At 42.6% G+C, this 19,082-nt stretch overlaps 1 protein-coding gene and 1 pseudogene across 6 annotated transcripts in view; both read left to right on the top strand.

The window, feature by feature from the left end:
* Positions 1-19,082, top strand: part of GRIA1 (glutamate ionotropic receptor AMPA type subunit 1) — a 306,492-nt gene that overhangs the window by 126,593 nt on the left and 160,817 nt on the right. The gene's annotated exons all lie outside the window — the stretch shown is intronic.
* On the top strand, positions 4,139-17,303 carry LOC132362071 (adenosine deaminase-like protein; annotated as a pseudogene).

The following is a 19,082-nucleotide window of genomic DNA, read 5'->3' on the forward strand; positions in this document are numbered from 1 at the left end:
CTCAGGGAGATTTGGGAACACGAGAATTTAAAGATCATATTATTAACCACCTCCACTTTACGGATAAGAAAATATGGGCTCAAAAAAAAAAAAAAAAAAGAAAAGAAAATATGGGCTCAGAGGGAGTATGGGCTTGGAATCAGATCTGCATATCAATCCCAGCAACATTCCTAAACCTCTCTGAGCTTCTGTTTCCTTGTGTGTAAATGGGAATGTAAGAATCTGTCTTATAAAGTATTGTGAAGATTCAGTGAGATAATGTGTTTTCAGTACCTAAAACATATTGTAAATGCCCATTAAGTGGCAGCTGCTGTTATTAACTCAAATCAGGCATATGCTAATTGAAGCACTGGCAAACCAGGAAGTAGTTAAGAGAATAAGACATATTGCTAGTGGATACTTCCTTATCAGGAAAGAACTTTTCATCAACCAGAAGGGGCTCCTTTTACTTCCCATTGCACTGAGGTAACTTAAATCAGTATTTTTCCTGGCATTTGCTACAAGAGTCAAAAGATACCCAACCACACATGCCCAAATCAACAGCAAGTACTGAGAGCCAGAGGTGGTATTAGCATTATAGAGCATTTGCAGAGTCGAACTGGTGTGTGTTTCCCCTTCAAAAATCCTTAAATGTTGACCCTACTCACCTGGAAATGAAAAATCTGGGCCCAAAGAACACTTATTTATTTTTGATTTTCACTGCTTTGCGTGCCTCTTTTCACCGCCACATCTAAACATCAAGGCAAGAAGTGTTCAAGCGCCTTTGGGCTCCTGAAGTCTGGAACAAATTAGAATTCTTGGAGTCAGTTCTTCTTTTGGACTAAACTCCTTTTTCTTTTCCATTTTCCAATAAAATTTTCGGTTCCAGAGAGTCCTTTCTCAGCCACTCCTTTCCTAATGCAATTCTGTTTGATTTCCACTGTGCAGCTCCTGAAAGGAGCCACTGAACCATGACGCAGCCAGCATTTCAATTCCTGAGCACCAGCTTTCCAGCAGGAGCTGTTCCAGAACCATCTTTATTTCCAGCAATCATGCATTTAACCAAAATGATTGACACAGCGTTTTCCGCCCTCTCCAACTTTTCCAGCCCATTAGTCTTTACTTGTCTTCCATGGAAAGACTCCCCCGGTTTGGTTTCCTGCCAAATCAGTGAACGTACAAATACGTGCATAAGTCAAACACACCTACACACCCGTAGATGTAATATGTACTGAGTCTGTATCTGTATTGAATATTCAACAGTTCATTTCTAGACTTCATGTCTCCACTGAAGTTCTAGTCATTTGCTTCTTTCCTCCTTTCTTATCTCCCCTTCTTCCTCTTTCCTTCACTCCCTCCTTACTTCTTTATTTTCTTTCTACTTTTCCCAGAAAAGTAGACTATTTTTGGTAGTCACTATAGAATCTCATATTCTTCAGTCTCAAAGAGGCTTAAGAAGCTTTCTAATACAATCCTCTCACTTTAGTTTTGAGAAATCTGTGTGCTAGAAAGGAAACCATGTGCCATCAACGGCTTTTCCTTGCCTTTAGGAAAACTTTCAAGCTCCACAGGCATCACCCAGCACTGCATGGCTTGGACCCTGCCCTCTGCGTCGGCCACATCTCCACCTCAGTCTCCACACTGTAACTACACAGACCCTTCAGTCCCTGCCTCAGGGCCTTTACACATGCTTTTCTTTCTTCCTACACAGGCTTTCACACATAGGCACACACCTCCTCTTCATCACTTGATCTTCTATTTATTCTTTAAGTCTCAACTCAAATGGTACTCGTTAGACCACCTTCCTGGCACCCATCAAATTTGTAATTATGTATTTAGTTGTTTAATGTCTCTTCACCTATTAGAAAGCAAGATCTCTAGGGACAAACACCATGCCCCTTCCACCCCACCCCACCCCCACTATTTCTTCAGTGCCATATACAGTGCCTGGCATTTGATAGTTACAACAGATATTAACAAGAAAGTAATAGTGTCTAACATTTATTGAGAACTTGCAAGTTTCAGAGACACTGTTCTAAGATTTTTACATGTATTAACTCATTTAATACTTACAACTATCCTAGGAGGAGGGTATGAGTGGTCAAGTCACCTACCCACTATTACATGGCTAGAAAGTAGCAGAGCGAGTTTCTAACCCAGGCATTCTGACCCCAAAGCCTGAACCCTCAACCAGGCCGTGCGGTGTCTCTATGAAGTGCTCCATTAATATTCACTGAAGGAATAAATGAAAAATTTATCCAAATTGATAGCGGCAAAACGGAGGTTAAAACTTAAATTGCTTGATTGATAATCCACTCCTCTTTCTATGCAAACAGAGAGCCTCTCAGGTACCAGCAGAATGCAGTAAAAAGAAAGAGAAGCAAATTAACAAATTGGTCTGTTGCTGATAAGGACTATGGGAGGGACCCTGTGATGTAGATTGTGGAGTGAAGTGGAAATCATCCTTTTAGATTCAGGCAGGACCTAGTGGCAGGTGGAAAAATACTGAACCATTGAAGAGGACTTAAGATAAGGAATCAGGTTCTCCAGAAACATCAAGTGGATTTACAGTTATTATCACTAACAATTTAGGGAATTCTCATGCTTTGGATGATACTTTCCAAACCTGATTCTAAAGTATAAGCAACCATCAGTTTTATGAAAGTGCTGGTCAGAATTCTAGGATGAAAGCTCCAGGACGGTGCCTTGTTTGTTGCTGTATCCACAGCATGTGAAACAGTGCCTGGCACGTAGTAAGTACTCAATAAATATTTGTTTAACGAATTAATGGAAAATGCACATCAACAAATCCATCAGCAGGTACTTACTAAGTATCTGTCATTAAGTCTATGCAGTTCAAGGAGCAATGAAGAACACAAAGAAAAATAAGTCAGATTCCTTTTCATGGAGAGGTCCTAGTCTAGGTGGACCTGGTAACAACGACCACTATCAATAAAAGCCACCATCTTGGGGATTTGCTTTGTCTAGGTGCTGTGCTATGTCCCTTTATATATTATTAGGTCATTTTCATACTTGTAACATCTTCAAGATGATGGCACTACTACTAGTCTCCATTTGCAGATGTAGAAACTGAGGTTTAGAGATGTTGTTTCCTTGACCACAGTCACAAAGTCAGGAACTGGTGGAGCCAGGATTTAAACTCAGGTCTGTTTGACTCTGGCATCAACTATGCCAAATGTGCTCATCCCATTATTTCAAGATCATCTATGGGAGAGGGGCATATTGGTACTACAGAGTTTGCAGTATTAGAGGGTGGGGGCAGGGACGGAGGGAGCACTGCAAGTAACACCACTCAACCTCTCCAGGTCAACATATGCTGCTGACCTGGGTCCGAAATAAATTTCCATTCTTCACCTGCCACAATCCTACTTGTTGTGTAAATCCCAGATTCAGTGACACTTCTTCCTGGAAGGCTTCTCAAACACTATACAATTGGGTTAGTTATTCCCTTCTTCATGACCCCTCATCATAATACTTCTCACCACACATTCTAATCATTTGTGTTTCCCACCTACTAGTCTTCAAGTTCTTCCAGGATAATATTTTATCCTTCCAGGGCCAGTACAGTGCCTGACATACAGTGTGTCATTTCATAAATATTTACGGAATAAATTAATTTTAGGTAGAAAGTGTCACATACGGATCCAACTAATATATAGCAGAATTCAAAGGAAGGAGTATATTTGGGGGCATTAACTGAAGCTCCAAGACAAAGAATTGCTGAAAAGTTGGGTAAGATGCTCACTCAGTGCTACACTGCGCATGTGTGGACGTAATGGCCTCGGGGGATGAGCGGTGTACAAAGTGATCCCGGAAATGTCAACATGGCGGAGGGGTCCTACATGTACCTGCTCACAGACAGGGAACTCTTGCTGAGGGCGCAACTGTCACTGGTGCTCAGTACTGCCCCTGCCCTATGCTCAGAGCTGCAAGGGCCAAGACCAGAAGAGACTCAAGGCGGAAGTCTACCATGGTGGTGAAGCTGAGCCCAGAGCTGCATATACACTTAATCTTATCAAAATGAGCGCAAGTAAAGCAATTTGAAGGATTCAAGACCACAAAACTTACTGACTGAAATACACTGTATTGTGTATACCAAGAATAAAAGTGTTTGAAGAAAAACCCATTCTGCTAAATCATGATGGAATCAGAAGAAGAACAACGGCCCTAGAAGACAACCTTTTACTTGGAATTACCTAAAATGGAACTTCATGTTCTTTTGAATGGATCCATTAGTTCCAAAGCCGTGAAGAAATTAAGAGCCAAGAAGCCAGGTCTTAAAACCCATGATCAGACGACTATGATTAACAAGAGAAAGAAAAGAACTTTAGAAGAATGTTTCCAGATGTTTCAAATTATTCATCAGTTTACTACTAGCCCTGAAGATATTTTCATGGCCACAAAAGATGTTATTAAAGAATTCACAGATGATGGTGTCAAGTGCCTGAAACTAAGGAGTATACCCAGAAGAGAAAATGCTACAAGGAATGACTAAAAAGACTTATGTGGAACCTGTACTTGAGAGTATAAAACAGTCTGAAAAAGAAAATGCAGACAATGACGTTAGGTATTTGATAGCAATCAACAGAAGAGGTGGCCCTTCAGTAGCCAAGGAGACTGTTAAAGCTTGCTGAAGAGTTCTTCCTTTCTACTGAGGATGCAGCTCTTGGACTAGACCTTGGTGGAGACCCTACCGTAGGACAAGCAAGACTTCTTAGAACCTCTTTTAGAAGCTGAGAAAGCAAATCTGAAGTTGCCATTACATCTTATAGAGATTCCAAAGCAAAAAAAATTAAATAAATAAAATCAAAGAAAATAAAGAAACCTAAGTACCCCTGGATCTGCATCCTGATAGAATCAGGCATGAGACTTTTCTCAGATCCCCTGAGGGAGGATCCCTGGATCTGGTGGACTTTGTGAGACACCACCAGGTACCACTGGGTAAGGCTTCAGGTCCTGCAGACAACCCTCTGTTCCTTCTTCCCCCACCCCCAAGGTTGCAATCCATATGGAGAGAAGTACTGTTCTAAAAATATAAATATCATTTAGAAAAAAATGTTCTAAAGTTCGATTGGGGGGCAATGTGGTCATTAAGACTCCTGTCTGGACATTTGGACTATGTGAACCCAGGAAAGTTATTCTCCCTGAGCCCCAATTTTCTCAACTATACCATTGAGATGACAAAAATTAGACTGCTGGGAAGTCAAAATGAAGTAATACATTAGGAACTCAGCTGAGTGCTCTGTTCTTCGTAAGTATTCAAATGTTTGTCACGGCCACAGCTGCTGCTACTGCTGCTACTTGTCTTCCAGTATTATTATTAGGCAAAGTTGGGAGAGTAAGGCATTTTATGCAGACGTGCACTTCTGAGGAAAAGTACAGAGATATGAAGAAACATCCTGCCCTAGTGTATAAAGACAATTCATGGCATTGGCAAAAAAAGCTATAGATATTTCATGCTGAGAGAGAGATTCCTCTGAACCAAGGTATAAAATGCTCAGAAAATTAGAGAGCTGGTGAAACCATGCTCCATTCCTGTTTTTAAGAGCTAAATGTCAAAATGAAGAGTCCAGTGTATGCGCCTGAATCCAATGTGTGTGTCTTTTCCACTAAACATATAGGCGAAGCTCTGTACAGTGGCTGCCATTTTGTTCCCAGGAAATGATTCCGTGGGAATGTGGGCTGCTGTCTCTTATTCTTTCTGGAGAAGAGTGGGGTGTCATTAGACATCTTTTTGTCTAGAAGTATGATACCAGTTTGGGCTCTATGTCTAGCCATCTAATCTTTTCCTAAGGTTGCCCAAGTAGAAATGTGAAAAGATGTGATTTGGTCCTTGTGACTGGGATTAGGGAGAGCGGGTGTGCTGGTATAGGCAATCCCTTAATTGGTCTCTTGCCATTGATCTTCATTGAACTACCTACTTTCAGTCCATAAGACCTTATAGAAGTAGCCAACTAAAGTATACTCCAGAGTAGTTCATTCATCTCATCTCGTACTACAGTAGGTCTCCATGGCCCATTAAAAATGCTTATCCTTCCCTTTACATCTATTATTTGAGTTTACCCTCCCTTCTGTCTTCTTCCCCTTAAGTCCTTGTGATGCTCCGACCACCCTAAATGGCTGGCAGCACTACCTACCTACCGCTCTCTTCCCCCCACCCCAAAAACCCTCACATGCACCCTATGTTTTTGGCCACTGTGATTTTTTTTTTCAAACTGATCCTTCAACTTAAATGCCCACATCCTATTATGATTATCAAAAGAGTCTCGGCTTATGTGCAGGTTGGATGTAGTAATAACTGGGGGATAACATAGTATTATTTGATTTCTTGTGTATTGGTTTTTTTCCCAGAGATGACCTGTTTGGTTTGAAATTTGGCTTAATTGTGTCGCTTTGGCAAGAGCAGAAGGGGATGGACGTGAGGCTAGGATGCAGGGTTTGCTAGATGGAATCAAGGGTATAAACTTTCTAGTTAAGCATATTATAACCTGTGGGGGTAGTTTGCATTTTAACCTACGTACATCCTCATTTAACCAGCTTTCAGACTTTAAGCAACCTTAAAATTTTGGAAAACTTCTGGTATACAAATGCAGATGAAAGAATTACCATTATTCTTACACCCTGCAGGGAAATGCATGTTGATTGTAAAATTGCATAAATGTCAGTTGAGTGATTTAACAGGCTTGGTTATTGAGCTTGTTAACAACAGATGTCAGATAAGAAAAACAGCAGGTGAGGGTAGATTGGAGGAGCGGGTACTGGCTGCTGACAGGGAGGAGTGACAGCTGACACAACGGGAAGGTCCAGTAGAGACTACAGTCTCACCAAGTATAAAGCTGTCTGGGAACCAAGACAAACAAAAACAAATAAAACACTCTACGACCTTAGGAGTCCTTACAGGAGTTATCATATACACCAGTGGTCACAATTATTAATCAACAACCAGTTACCATATGTCTACTCTATGTACCAGGTTCCATTCCAGGAAATTCAGAATACAAAAAATTATAAAAAATAGAACTTCGCTCTGAAAATATTTACCATCTGCAACACTACCACATTGGCCAAGCTGAAGCTGTGTATATTAAGCTCTTTTTACAAATGTTGGGACATGCATAGAACCTATTAGGAGGTTTTTCTCTTGAAAATAACGTAAAATTATTTAGCTACTTATAAGATAAGTTTGTTTACTGCTTTCTCAAAGATGCCATTTCCTGACAATGCTAATAATGGAGGAGTTTCAGAATAATGACCTCATAAAGTTCATGCAGCTGTCTCTCTGTGCAGACTTAGATAACACACAGCCATGGCCTCACTCACTCAGGCCAGGGGCAGGTTTTAATAGCTTGGTAGGACTATGGTCAGAAATCCAGTTTGGTATAAAGTGTTTTCTCTCTTTACTGTTAACTTATTTAATGAAAGGAAATATCTCATTAAAGATGCATATCTTCCCCAAGATTCCATGAGGATGGGGCCGTGGTACCTACAGGTCATTAGACAAAATGAGAATGGAGTCTTGAGATAGATCAGGAACCCCCAAACTCATCCTTGTACTTCAGTCATTGGAATGCTTTGGTTATTGTATTCCATCATGCCAGTCATTTAGAGTTGAGGAGTCTAAAGACCTCACTGACTTCTAAAGAGCGATTTAGGGCATTTTCCCTGGGGAAAGAGCTCCTCTGTAAAGGAACTTCAAGAAGTCCAAGAAGGTGGGCTCTGTGTCTGCTGAGAGACAGGAGAGGTAATCAGGCAGCGGCGTAGCTCGTGATACTGGGGAGTAAGATGATTTGCTGCCCACATCCTATGGAAGGTATGGGTGAGAGTGAGCGTAATGGCACGCTTATGATAGCACCAGGACCAGTCATTTATTTAAAATGGAGAATGGAATGTGTATTTTCATCCCACTGTCCACCAAATTTTTTTAGGAAAAAAATGAGAGTAGGAGGAAATTAAGAGTAGGAAAATGTTATACAACTGCTAGGTCTTTCGAGCATCTTAAAATCTGTGGCAGGTCAGGAAAAACATGGTGAGAATGCTGAATGGAGAGTCAAGAAACCAGGAAAAACATGGTGAGAATGCAGAATTTGGAGTCAGGAAACATAAGTTCAAGTGTAGTTTCTGCAGCTGACACCCTTACTGTGCGATTGAGGACAACATTCCCCCACCCCAGAGCATCCACTCCTTGCCTGTCATATAAGGGAGTTAGATAAAGCCTCTATAGGTCCTTCCATTCCTGGCATTCTAGGGTTTAGTAATAAGCTAAAACAAGGATCTTGTTTTTTAATGTATTATAAGACACAAGGAAATGTATACAATGAAGTGACCTATAAATTCTGCTGAACTTTAAATGTGAATTAAATGCAAATACAGAATGAAAAATCAGGGTGAAAATCATTACCCTCTGTAGATTAGGAAGTGTAATGTGGTTCCTTTGCAGTGGGAAGAATGAATCTTGCACAAGCTGAAATAAGCACTGAAAAATGTTGGAATAACTAGACACTATGGTAGTCTGGGCTTTCTTCCCCTTTGGTGAGACTTCTTTTCTATTTTGCACCAATGCTTAGATGGGGGACAAATATCCTTGAGATTCTACATGGGACAATGGTGCAAGCACATAGAGGAATGTCAGGTCACCTGAGCACAGTCATAAGTAATGACATCATATATAGGTTTATATGATCCAGAGGACCTGAGGGTATACAGCCTCTGGTCAACCTGAGGTAGTATCTACCTGTCCTGAGAGATAGGAAAATTTATCCAATTGTTACACTTGAACTTGAGCTGAAAAGACAACCTGGGAGACGGGAATTCATGCTTACTGGGTGCCACAACGTGTGTTAGCACTTGACATATTTTCTTTCATTTAATCCTTAGACTAAAAGCACCCTATCAGAAAAGAGTTTTTAAACATTATTTGATTTTCTGATTCCTACTCGTAAAATGGGGAAATGAAATCTTGGAGAGGTTAAGTAGGTCTTAACAGCCAGTAAACAGTATAAGGTGAGATGGAAAGGTTCCCTGATTCCAAAGCCTGCCCTCTTCCACAATACCTCATTGCCTCTGGAAGTCCTAGTTTCCACTCTAGTTCTGCCTTTATTTGACTGTGGTACCTGAAAAATAATCACTCAGGTTCTTGAATCTCAGTTTGCTCATCTGTTAAAAATCACACAAACAACCAGCCAACCAACCAAAACAGTGACCATATGGCCTCTGTTCTTTTTCTATGGTTTGTGGACGGATATGTCAGGGCTACAGTGAACTCACTGGGAACGGTGCCTCTCACAGTCATGAAACATGGTGGCCCTCAACTTTAAGAGGGCTTTGGGGCTTCCCTGGTGGCGCAGTGGTTGAGAGTCTGCCTGCCAATGCAGGGGACACGGGTTCGAGCCCTGGTCTGGGAAGATCCCACGTGCCGCGGAGCAGCTGGGCCCGTGAGCCACAACTACTGAGTCTACGCGTCTGGAGCCTGTGCTCCGCAGCAAGAGAGGCCGTGATAGTGAGAGGCCCGTGCACCGCGATGAAGAGTGGCCCCCGCTTGCCGCAACTAGAGAAAGCCCTCGCACAGAAACGAAGACCCAACACAGCCATAAATAAATAAATAAACAAATACTTAAAAAAAAAAAGTAAGAGGGCTTTGTACAACCTGAAACTATATGTAAATTGTATTATATATTTATACATCTGTATTGTTTTAGAAAAGAGTCCAAAGCCTTCCTGAGGTTCTCCATGGAATCTGTATCACCAAATGCCTAAGAAACTTCCGATTAGTAGATCTCCTTGTGGTACCTTCGAGCTCAAAACATCTGTAACAAACTGAAATAAGTTAAGGTTTGGTACATGAAGGGAGTTCAAAGGCAGAACTTACACTTGCACCATAGACTATGCAGTGTCAGGGAAACAGATGTGGCAAAGAGTCGAGGATTCGGGATCCTGGTTTACTCTGCCTTGTCATTCAAAGAGATGTTAATTCCTGCCTATCTCTCTGCTTGTAAACAGTTATTATAAAACCAAATGTGATAATATGGATGAGAGCACTCTGGAAAAACATAAAGTATCCTGCAAAAGTATGATATTAACTGTGAGATATTGAAGTATCAAGTCGTTTCACTAGTTGTCTGTCAACTGAGAAAGAAGGAAAATTGCAAACTCCATCAGCAAAATTTAGAACCTCTGCTTTTTCATCCTTCAGCAAGGTCCTACAGCTGATACTTATGTGTAAATTTCCTTGACTTTAATGAGAATCAGTTGCAAATACAGCTTGCAGGATTCAGATGGAGATATCACCAATCTGGAAGCTGATATATAGAACTTAAGGTTTCTTCTCTAGGCAAGATATTCTTTTTTTATCTCCTTTATTCCATTAGTCAGTGATTCTTAAAGAATGGTCCAGAACCAGCAGCGTGAGCATTATTCACGAACATGCTAGAAATGCAAATTTTCAAGCCCCACCCCAGACCTATTGAATCAGAAATTCTGGGGGTGGGCAGTGCAGTCTGCATTTTAATAAGCTCTCCGGGGGATTCTGATACACTACATGCTCAAGTTTGAGAACCACTGCCGTAAGTGATTATCCCAGGACAGACCTCCTGGGCTCGTATGTTGGTTATGGGTACTCGAAAGTGAATGACAGGGTTCCAGTAACCTGGAAGAGTACCTAGTATAGTTCCCTAAAGGGCTAGTATAGGCAAGGTTGGGCTGGGGGACACCAGGGTTAGCAAACATGATAGGTGTAGCCCGAAACATGCTCAAATAATAGGCCTCTTGTGTATAAGGCCCCATGTTAGGTTTTACAGAGCTGAGAAAGAAGAATATGGCCCTGTTTCAAGGAATGCAACTCTTGGAAGATTCAGAAAGTGTAGATACCCTTGGTACCCTTGCAGCCAAAGAGTGATAGCAATCCAAAATTAAACCATACATGTCTAAAAGTTAGCTCTGTGGTAAGCTTTCTTCTCTGAGCCTCGAAGTTATAGAACACAACAATAAATATGAAAACAACTAATGCTTACAAAGCATTTATCATATCCCTAGCCCTGTTTTAAGTGACTTTTATGTGTTACTGGTGTTGCCTGTTTTTAGCTGTTTACTGTACCAAGGCCTATGCTGGGCTCTGAAAATACACCTGTGAGAGTCTAACTGCCCTCAGGGAGCTCACACACCAATGGGGAAAATCAGAAGAAATGAGCCCATTACTGTTCCAGCGAGATGGAGTATGAAGTGCAAGTTCAGGGTGTCTTCAGAGGCCTAGGTGAGGCAGCTACACTCAGTCTTATGCAAACAGAGGTTTCTCAGAGGAGGAAATGCCTAAAATTTAGGCTTCCGAAGGATGAGAGGAATTGGTCATTTTAAAGCGGAGAAAACTGAGATTTAGGGCACTTGGACAACTGTACTCCAGGTCACACAACCTGTGAGTAAGTGGTGTGTTGGGATTTGAATTCAGGTCAGTCCAATTCCAAAGCCCTTGCTTTTAACCATTAAGGTTAGGCTGGAAAATAGGTTTTATCAAGCCTGTCAATCCTGATAAACTGGTAAGGGCTTCCAGGAATGCTGACGATGAGGACTCTGAGGGTTCAACTGGAAAGAATGCCATGATCAATTAGTGATGTCTGCCTTGGGTACAGAAGAGGGGAGTGTATGTGTCATGCATTTGCTGACCCTGCACTGCAGAGTACTGCCTCTAGGACTTAGCACAAAGAGGGACAGACCTGCAAAGCTATTTCTAATTCATGGAAGACTATCTCTGACCTCAAGGAACTTATAGCTCTATGGCATCAGTGGGGGCCTATTATATATTACCAGGAGGTAGTCAGTGACAGCTCAGGATGTTATGAGCTGATGGAGCATTCAGGGAGAAAGGGAGTAAAGTTTTCTTTATTTTTTTTTTAATTAAAAAACTATTTTTAATTTTTTGGCCACACTGTGCAGTATGCGGGTTCTTAGTTCCCCAACCAGGGATTGACCCCGCACCGCCTGCAGTGAACGCGCAGAGTCTTAACCACTGGACCGCCAGGGAAGTCCCTAAAGTTTTCTTTAAAAAGTGAAGATGCTGATTAAGTATAACTGTGAAAAACAAACAACAATAAAGAAAAACCTTATGAATCTACTAAGCTTCACAATTTGTACGCCAATTCACTTTTCGAGTTTTACTTCTGTTATTTCCGTCAACATGGAAGATGTTAATATGATAGAAAATGGTACTGTTCACAAGTAATGTGTCAAGTTGGTTCTATCATGCCTGGGGGAAACTTAAATTTACAAATGCCACCCAAAAAGTATTCATTCAACATACCTAATGGCTCATCTGTGGAGTAGTTTGGAAGTTGCTATCAGTCAGAGGGATTGAGAGGGCGGCTCTTTAAGGCAAAGATGGTAATAAGTCAGTGCCAGTTTTCTTCACCCATGGTTTACGGTATCAGGAGGGTGGTAGGTGAGCTCTTTGAAGGGTAATCAAATATTGTTTTCACAGTATATTTGTTAAACCACTGTATGCATTGAAACGACAACAACGGCAACACAACAAGAACAACCGGTCCTAATAATCAGAAGAAATCTGATGGGTACCATCAAGTCAGCCTGTAGTTGGGAAATGACTGCTGGATGAATTTCCTTTGCAAAAAGTCTTTTTCAATTCTCCCTATATTAGCTTCACACTGAACTGTTATAAACACTTTTTATCCTTGACATTAACCATTTTTTAAGTGACGCATGCATTAGACATAGAGATCAAAAGGAGCAGATGACCTCCCGCAAAGTCCCAAGGTCAGAGCTGTCTGCCCTCTGGACATTACTCCCCAGGAAGGCTGTGTTGTGAACACTCACCTCTCATTAACCATGACTTGCAAACCAACGTGGCACATCATTTTCAGAGGCTCACTTGGTGGTTATGGGCAGCCTTGGGTTTCATCACCTGAACCACTGGGGTGTAAACCTCAGCAGTCCCCCACCCCAGGGCTATGCCTGCTTATAGAGCTCCCCTAAACCTCCACCCACAGCCATCAGAAACCAGCTTCTCACTGGTCCTCCTCCCCGCCTCGCCCAGCATTTATGTCAGAGATGATGGGGGAGCTTATCACTTATCACCTTAAGACTTAATTACCTCATCTTACTTTGGAAGACAAGATTTGACAGTACCAGGAATCAAAACACTTTCCTGCTGACCAGTGCAGAATTCTCTCTGATTCATTTTACATTTTAAACATTATCTGAAACCTCAACAAGGGGAAAAAACATGACAGTAGTCTGTGGAGAAGAGACTCTGGGGCTCAGGCTGAGAAGGACTTTAACTGTCTCGTCCCTATCAGATTAGATAATCACCTGGAGAACTGAAAGAAATGGCCTCAATGTACAGGGACTGTGTATCTTTGTATCTTAGCATCTTCTAGGTACAAATCCCAACACAAAGAAGGCGCCCTGGAGCCCAAGGTTGATGATCTCCAGTTAAGATTACATGTTTTAAAAGAGGAAGAGAACCATTTAAAGGTTAACATTGAGTACACTGAACTCTGAAGGTTCTCCTTTGCAGGGCTCCTGATACATTCGTGCAGCAGAGAAATACCAAGTCAGTTCAGAGAAACTGCCTTATTGCCTGTGCACTTTATTCACATCCTTCACCCCCAGTAGGCTTCTGAATACGTGTCCCTAATACATCCCTCCTCTTTGAGCAGTTCTGCTGCCGAAGCTTAACTGTGCGCTGTCACTTGTCCCATCCCTCTCTCTTTAATTCAGGTACATGGCTATTTTCTCCTCCATTCCATGGAGAGAGACACAGCCCAGTGCTTTGGGTGGAGCCCAGGGCCGCGGGTAGCAACAAAATCTGGTTTCTATACCTACTTCTGCCACTAATATGTTATGTGACTTTGGACAAGTATTTTTCCCCTCTCAGCAACCCAGTTATCTGGCGTTGGCAGGATTGGCTAATCTCTAAGGAGCCTTTCCAGCCCTAACATTCTAGGTCTTCAAGGGAACTGGAATTCTGGGTTCGACTGAATTCAGTGTAACCAGCATTTGCCAACTTCTTCCTCTTTGGCATCAAGCATCACACCAGGCACTACAGGGGATGTACTTATATGGGAGCTCTCTCTCTCTGAACCACAGCTCTCACAGGCGAGGGGAGAGTAGGACGAGAAAAACAAGTTTACAGTTCTCTCCAGTGCACAGCAGAACATACTGTGTGCTATGAGCAAAGTACAAATGATTGCAGGGTCTAAAAGAGGCAGAAATTGCATCTATTTACGAAAAGTCAGAATCACACTTCACGGCATTTCAGATGAGCCTTGGCAGGGAGGGAATTCAGACAGGACACAGCTTAGTTTCTATAGCAACATATACTGAGCAGGTCTTTTGTGCCAGGCACTGCTAAGCACTTTGCACATAATAACCAATTTATTCCTGTCAGTCTTTTGAGATTGAGACCAGGATTATTCCCATTCTGCATATGAAGAAACTAAGGCAGAGATTACGTAACAGACCGCAAAGAAAGTGGCAAGTGCCAGGATTCAAACCCAGGCAGGCGACCTGGTGCCCAAGTCCAGTATCAGTCTGGTGGCTCTACTGACCCTGACATATGGAAAGCCACTGACCCTGGAGACTGGAGAATGAAGGAGATCTGACTGCAGAGATGAGTTTTATGGCCCTGGGCAAGTCCTTTCATGCCTCTGATCTCCAGTTTCTTATCTGTGAAATAGCAGTGCTAAGTACTGACCTCATTGGGTGGTTATGACGATTCAGCAACATGGTGGATATAAAAATACTGTTTAAATGATACAAAGTCCTATATACTCTTAAATAATAGAAGAAAGCAGAAGGAGCAGTGTGAAGAAAAGTCTGGAGGTGGTAAAGTGCAAGGTATATTTAGGCACATGTTTACAGTAAAGTGTTTGTCCAGTGGGTTCCATGAGCAAGTGCTACCTGATGGGTCGGGGCTGGGGTCTCTTCCCCAGAGTTGCACCTTGGGTGGTTTCCACCCAATGCCTCACTTCTTCTTATCTCTACCGGCTATGCTAGTCCTTGACCATGCTCCCTTAATGTGGAGAAAGACAAATCTAGCCTATTTTCCTTATGTTTTGTACTCCTGAAGCTCACCCCAGAATGCCAGTGCAATTCTCATCGCATTTGAGTTCAATCGCAGCATCTGAATGCAAGGAATAGGCCCTTAACCCTCAGGACTAATATATATATTAGCACATTAGTTTCAGCAGAATTAGCTTATGTAGGAGTGATGGAGTTAGAATGGAGTAGAAGCTCATCTACATAAAGAAATAGACTCATATCAGGAATGTCTGTGTAGCAAGATGTGTTACTGTCATCTTCTCAATACCGGGCAAAGCAGCATCTTCAGATGGTGCCCAGGTTATCCCAGGTGGGAAAGCTGAAGGGGTACACAATGGCTAAATCTAAGAAAAGGGCAGTAGTTCAAGGGATACTCAGTGGGAAATACACTGGACTGGGGTCAGAGGGCTTGAGTTTGAGCCCCAGTATGACTGTTTTATGGCTGATTGACCCTGGAAATGTCAGTTCTCCTCTCTGAGCTTCCGTTTTCTGAAAAATGGCACAATTAATAAAGATGCTCTTTAAAGCACCTTCGATTCTGAAAGCCTAAAAACGTGCAAGTTATTTTTAAGCAGAAACTTAACTACAGCTGTTCTTAGGCTCCCAACTAGATGCTACATGTGAGTAGGAGATTTTGCATCTCCTACTAACGGCAGAGGTCAAATTTTCAGCTGCATGTTGCTCTTATCTCTCTTAGCGACCAGATGATGCTGTTTACAAAACACCACCAACAACAATGCGACAATAGCAACTGTAGCAACAGACACAGTGGTAGCCAGGAACTGTGCTAGGAACACAATTTCAATGCATTTAACTCTCAGAGCAGCCCCATTGGGTGGGCATTGTTATTATTTCTATAATACAGATGAGGAAGCAAAGGTTTCAGAGGTACTAATTAACTTGCCCAAGAGATGGAGTGGAGAACTGAATCCAGTCTGTCCATCGTCAAACCCTGTGCTCTTAGCCATCTAGATGTCCAGCCGGGAGTGAATATAAGTGTATGGACCTAAGTGTCCCAGGTGGCCCTTGAAGCCGCCCTCCTTTGAAAAATGATCTCTAAAGATTTTTTCACAGGGATCGGAGCCTTTCTTCCTCAGGAATAAGGAAATCACTAACTCCAGAGTAAGAGAACAAAACAAGCGATCCTTTCCCTAAAGTGAACTCTGATGAAACTTACGTGGACACGTCTCCACTGGAGGAGAGAGGGCCAGAGGAACAAGAGTGGCATGAGAAAAAGCAATCGCTCACCTTTTCAGTGATCTGAGAGATACTCCACACAGGAGTCCCTGACCTCTGCCTGGCATTGCTCAGTGACCCTAACCGTGGGCACAAGGAAAAGTACACCAGAGCTGGGGAGGGGTCACAGTCGATAGATTAGACAGAATGAAGAAACCAGCTGCGTGGACCAGCCTCACCTAGAAAGCATCTGTTTCCAAAGCTCTATTAAGTGCGGGGCACACAGAAATGTTCCTAAGACACAGCTCCCGTGCTCATTGTATAAAACGGGAGACAAATCCAGGCTTGGCTAGCATTAATGCTAGACGCTAAGTGCCATAATGAAAATCTAAACAACTTGCTTTGGGTGTAGAGTGGAGGGAGGATCAGACACAATTAACTCCAACACGAAACAGAAAGTGTTAAGTACGCTAATGGAAGTACAAGCTAAGAGCTCTGGGAGCTCAGAGAGGGATGGATTGATTCTGACTGGGGTTCTCCCAGAAGCAGTGGTGTTTAAGTGGGATCTTGAAGGAGTGAAATGAGTGGAAAAGGGCCGCAATGAAATTCCCCTCATCACGGGGGAGTCAGTAAAAACAGGAAGTCGGTATGTCTATGTTTGCTTTTCTGAAGACAGAATGGCTACAAGCATTGGAGTTGAAGTTCAGAATGACCTGATTTTGACTTCCAGATCTGCTGTGTCTGTGTGACCTTGAACCTTGGTATCTTCATCTGTAAAAGGAGGTACTAGTATCTTTTTTGTGGGGAATAAAGAAATTAATTAAGGCAAATGTTTAGTAATGCAAGTGTTCAGCAAATACTCAATGAATGATAGCTTTTACTCTCGTTATGATTCCTAATGCACTGAACATTATCTAGCTCACCTGGGCAACATCTGAGGCTAACCAGCCACTGCTGGATATTCAGACAACTTCCAGAATTAACTAAATGCACCTACATATTCCTTTGCATGTGCCTTCACCCTGTTTGCATTTTCCCTCTCCCCAGACCCTTGCAGAGCCAGCACCTTTGCCTACTGCTGAATCACAGTTTTGCTTTTTTGGTTTTGTGTTTTGGTGTTCTTGTCCATACAATGGACCAAATTATTGAGGTTTGTTTTCTCACTTCTTCTTCGTGCAGTAAGGTTCTACATCGGAGGGTACACACTTTGCGGTGCATTCAGATCCAGCAGTGAATGCACAAAAGCCATTATCAGAGTCAGCTTCTCAGACAAAGTCCTGTCTGGTCCACAGCCCAGCTTTGCTCTGTCTCCTGTTCATCACCCTGCTGTGAGAATCATCAGAGGATGTTGGAACCACAGGAAACTAGAGCCAAATCTTCTGTTTTACCAGTGAGGACCACAAGGGCCAGAGACAGGAAGACACTTGTCAAGTTTCTGCAGAGAGGCAGGCAGGGGTGGGTCTGTGCATTCGACCCCAAGTGTGGGAACTCACATGCCTGTGCACCCTGGATGGCTTCCCCTGACCTCTGTGCCTTTGCTCTGTAGACCTGAGCTCTGATGGGGTCAAAGATGCAGTTCCTTTCCTCCCTTCACCTCCCTCGCCCTCCCTCCTGGCTTTGGGTAAAGCTGGAAGGGGCAGCCCTCCTGAGGTCCGTGTTGTACCCACAGTTCCTGCTCCCACAAGCGTCCTCAGATGCCTCTTACACGCCATGTACTGACACGGGGCCTTAGAAGCTCAGAGCCTGGTTGACAGGCAGAGAGGTGAGAAGACTGAAAATACTTTAAACTGCGTCGACATTAAAGAAGTGAGAAAAAGGCAGGTGGGAAACGTTTGTGATGACCGACATCATAGAGAGGTGATAAAAATGAGGAGACCTTAAGGCTTGCCTTCTCCTGCTCCCCTGAGACCAAGGAGATAACTGATTTTAATTTCACATGACAGGTCCAGCTGTTTGGTGGTGGTTAACCAGGTTGAGGAGGATTCCACAGCTGCACCGGGGCTCCATGGGCACGAAGGCTAGGAGTCACCATCTGCCCTGGTCTCCCTCTTGAGAAGGATTTGCCCTTTCCTCTGAATATACAGAACATGCTGTACTTCTACTGTAGAATTTAGTTGATTTTCTCATGTCCCGTTTTTATTTACGGTTCAGGAGTCTGTCTTCCTCATCACATTAGAATATCCCTCTTAAAGGCAGGGGTCTTGATTTCTGTTTTCCCCATACTGTATCGCATATGATGTACTGAGTCAATACATTAATTATTCAGTGAACGTTATGATTAGATACACTGCAAGGTACTTTAGCTTAATAGTAAGACCTCACCTTGTGGGATCAGACATACATAGGTGTGAATTCTAGCTCTGCCTTTATCAGTTCTGTGACTTCCACCTATCTGTGCCTCAGTCCTTCTTTCATAAAATAATAATAATAATACTAATAATAAAAGTGTGTACTCTCTCGGACTGTTACAGAAATTTAGAACGGTTAATTACTTTAAAATGTGTAGTCTAGTTCCTAGCATTAAAGGGCTCGATATACATGAGCAGCTATTAGTAACATCAGAAATCACCATCATCATTTGTTGACACTGTTCTTATGCTGGTAACCAGAATCCCCAAATCCTCAATCAGTCCCTATCTTTCCTTAGATATGAGAGGGAGAGAGGCAAAGGAATAAACTGAAGGGAAAAAAAAAGAAAGAAACCCAATGTTTCTCACTCCGCGGCTGTTGCACTGAGCCACGCTGTGGGCTCCTGAGGGCTGAAGGGCCCACGAAATCTTCGTTCCTGAGGCTCCCCCCTAACCTTGGCTCTGTGGATCCCAACACCATGGAAACCAGAAAAGACCAAGCCAAGGCAATGA

Source organism: Balaenoptera ricei, chromosome 3, assembly GCF_028023285.1.
Source record: "Balaenoptera ricei isolate mBalRic1 chromosome 3, mBalRic1.hap2, whole genome shotgun sequence".
Taxonomy (NCBI): Eukaryota; Metazoa; Chordata; class Mammalia; order Artiodactyla; family Balaenopteridae; genus Balaenoptera; species Balaenoptera ricei.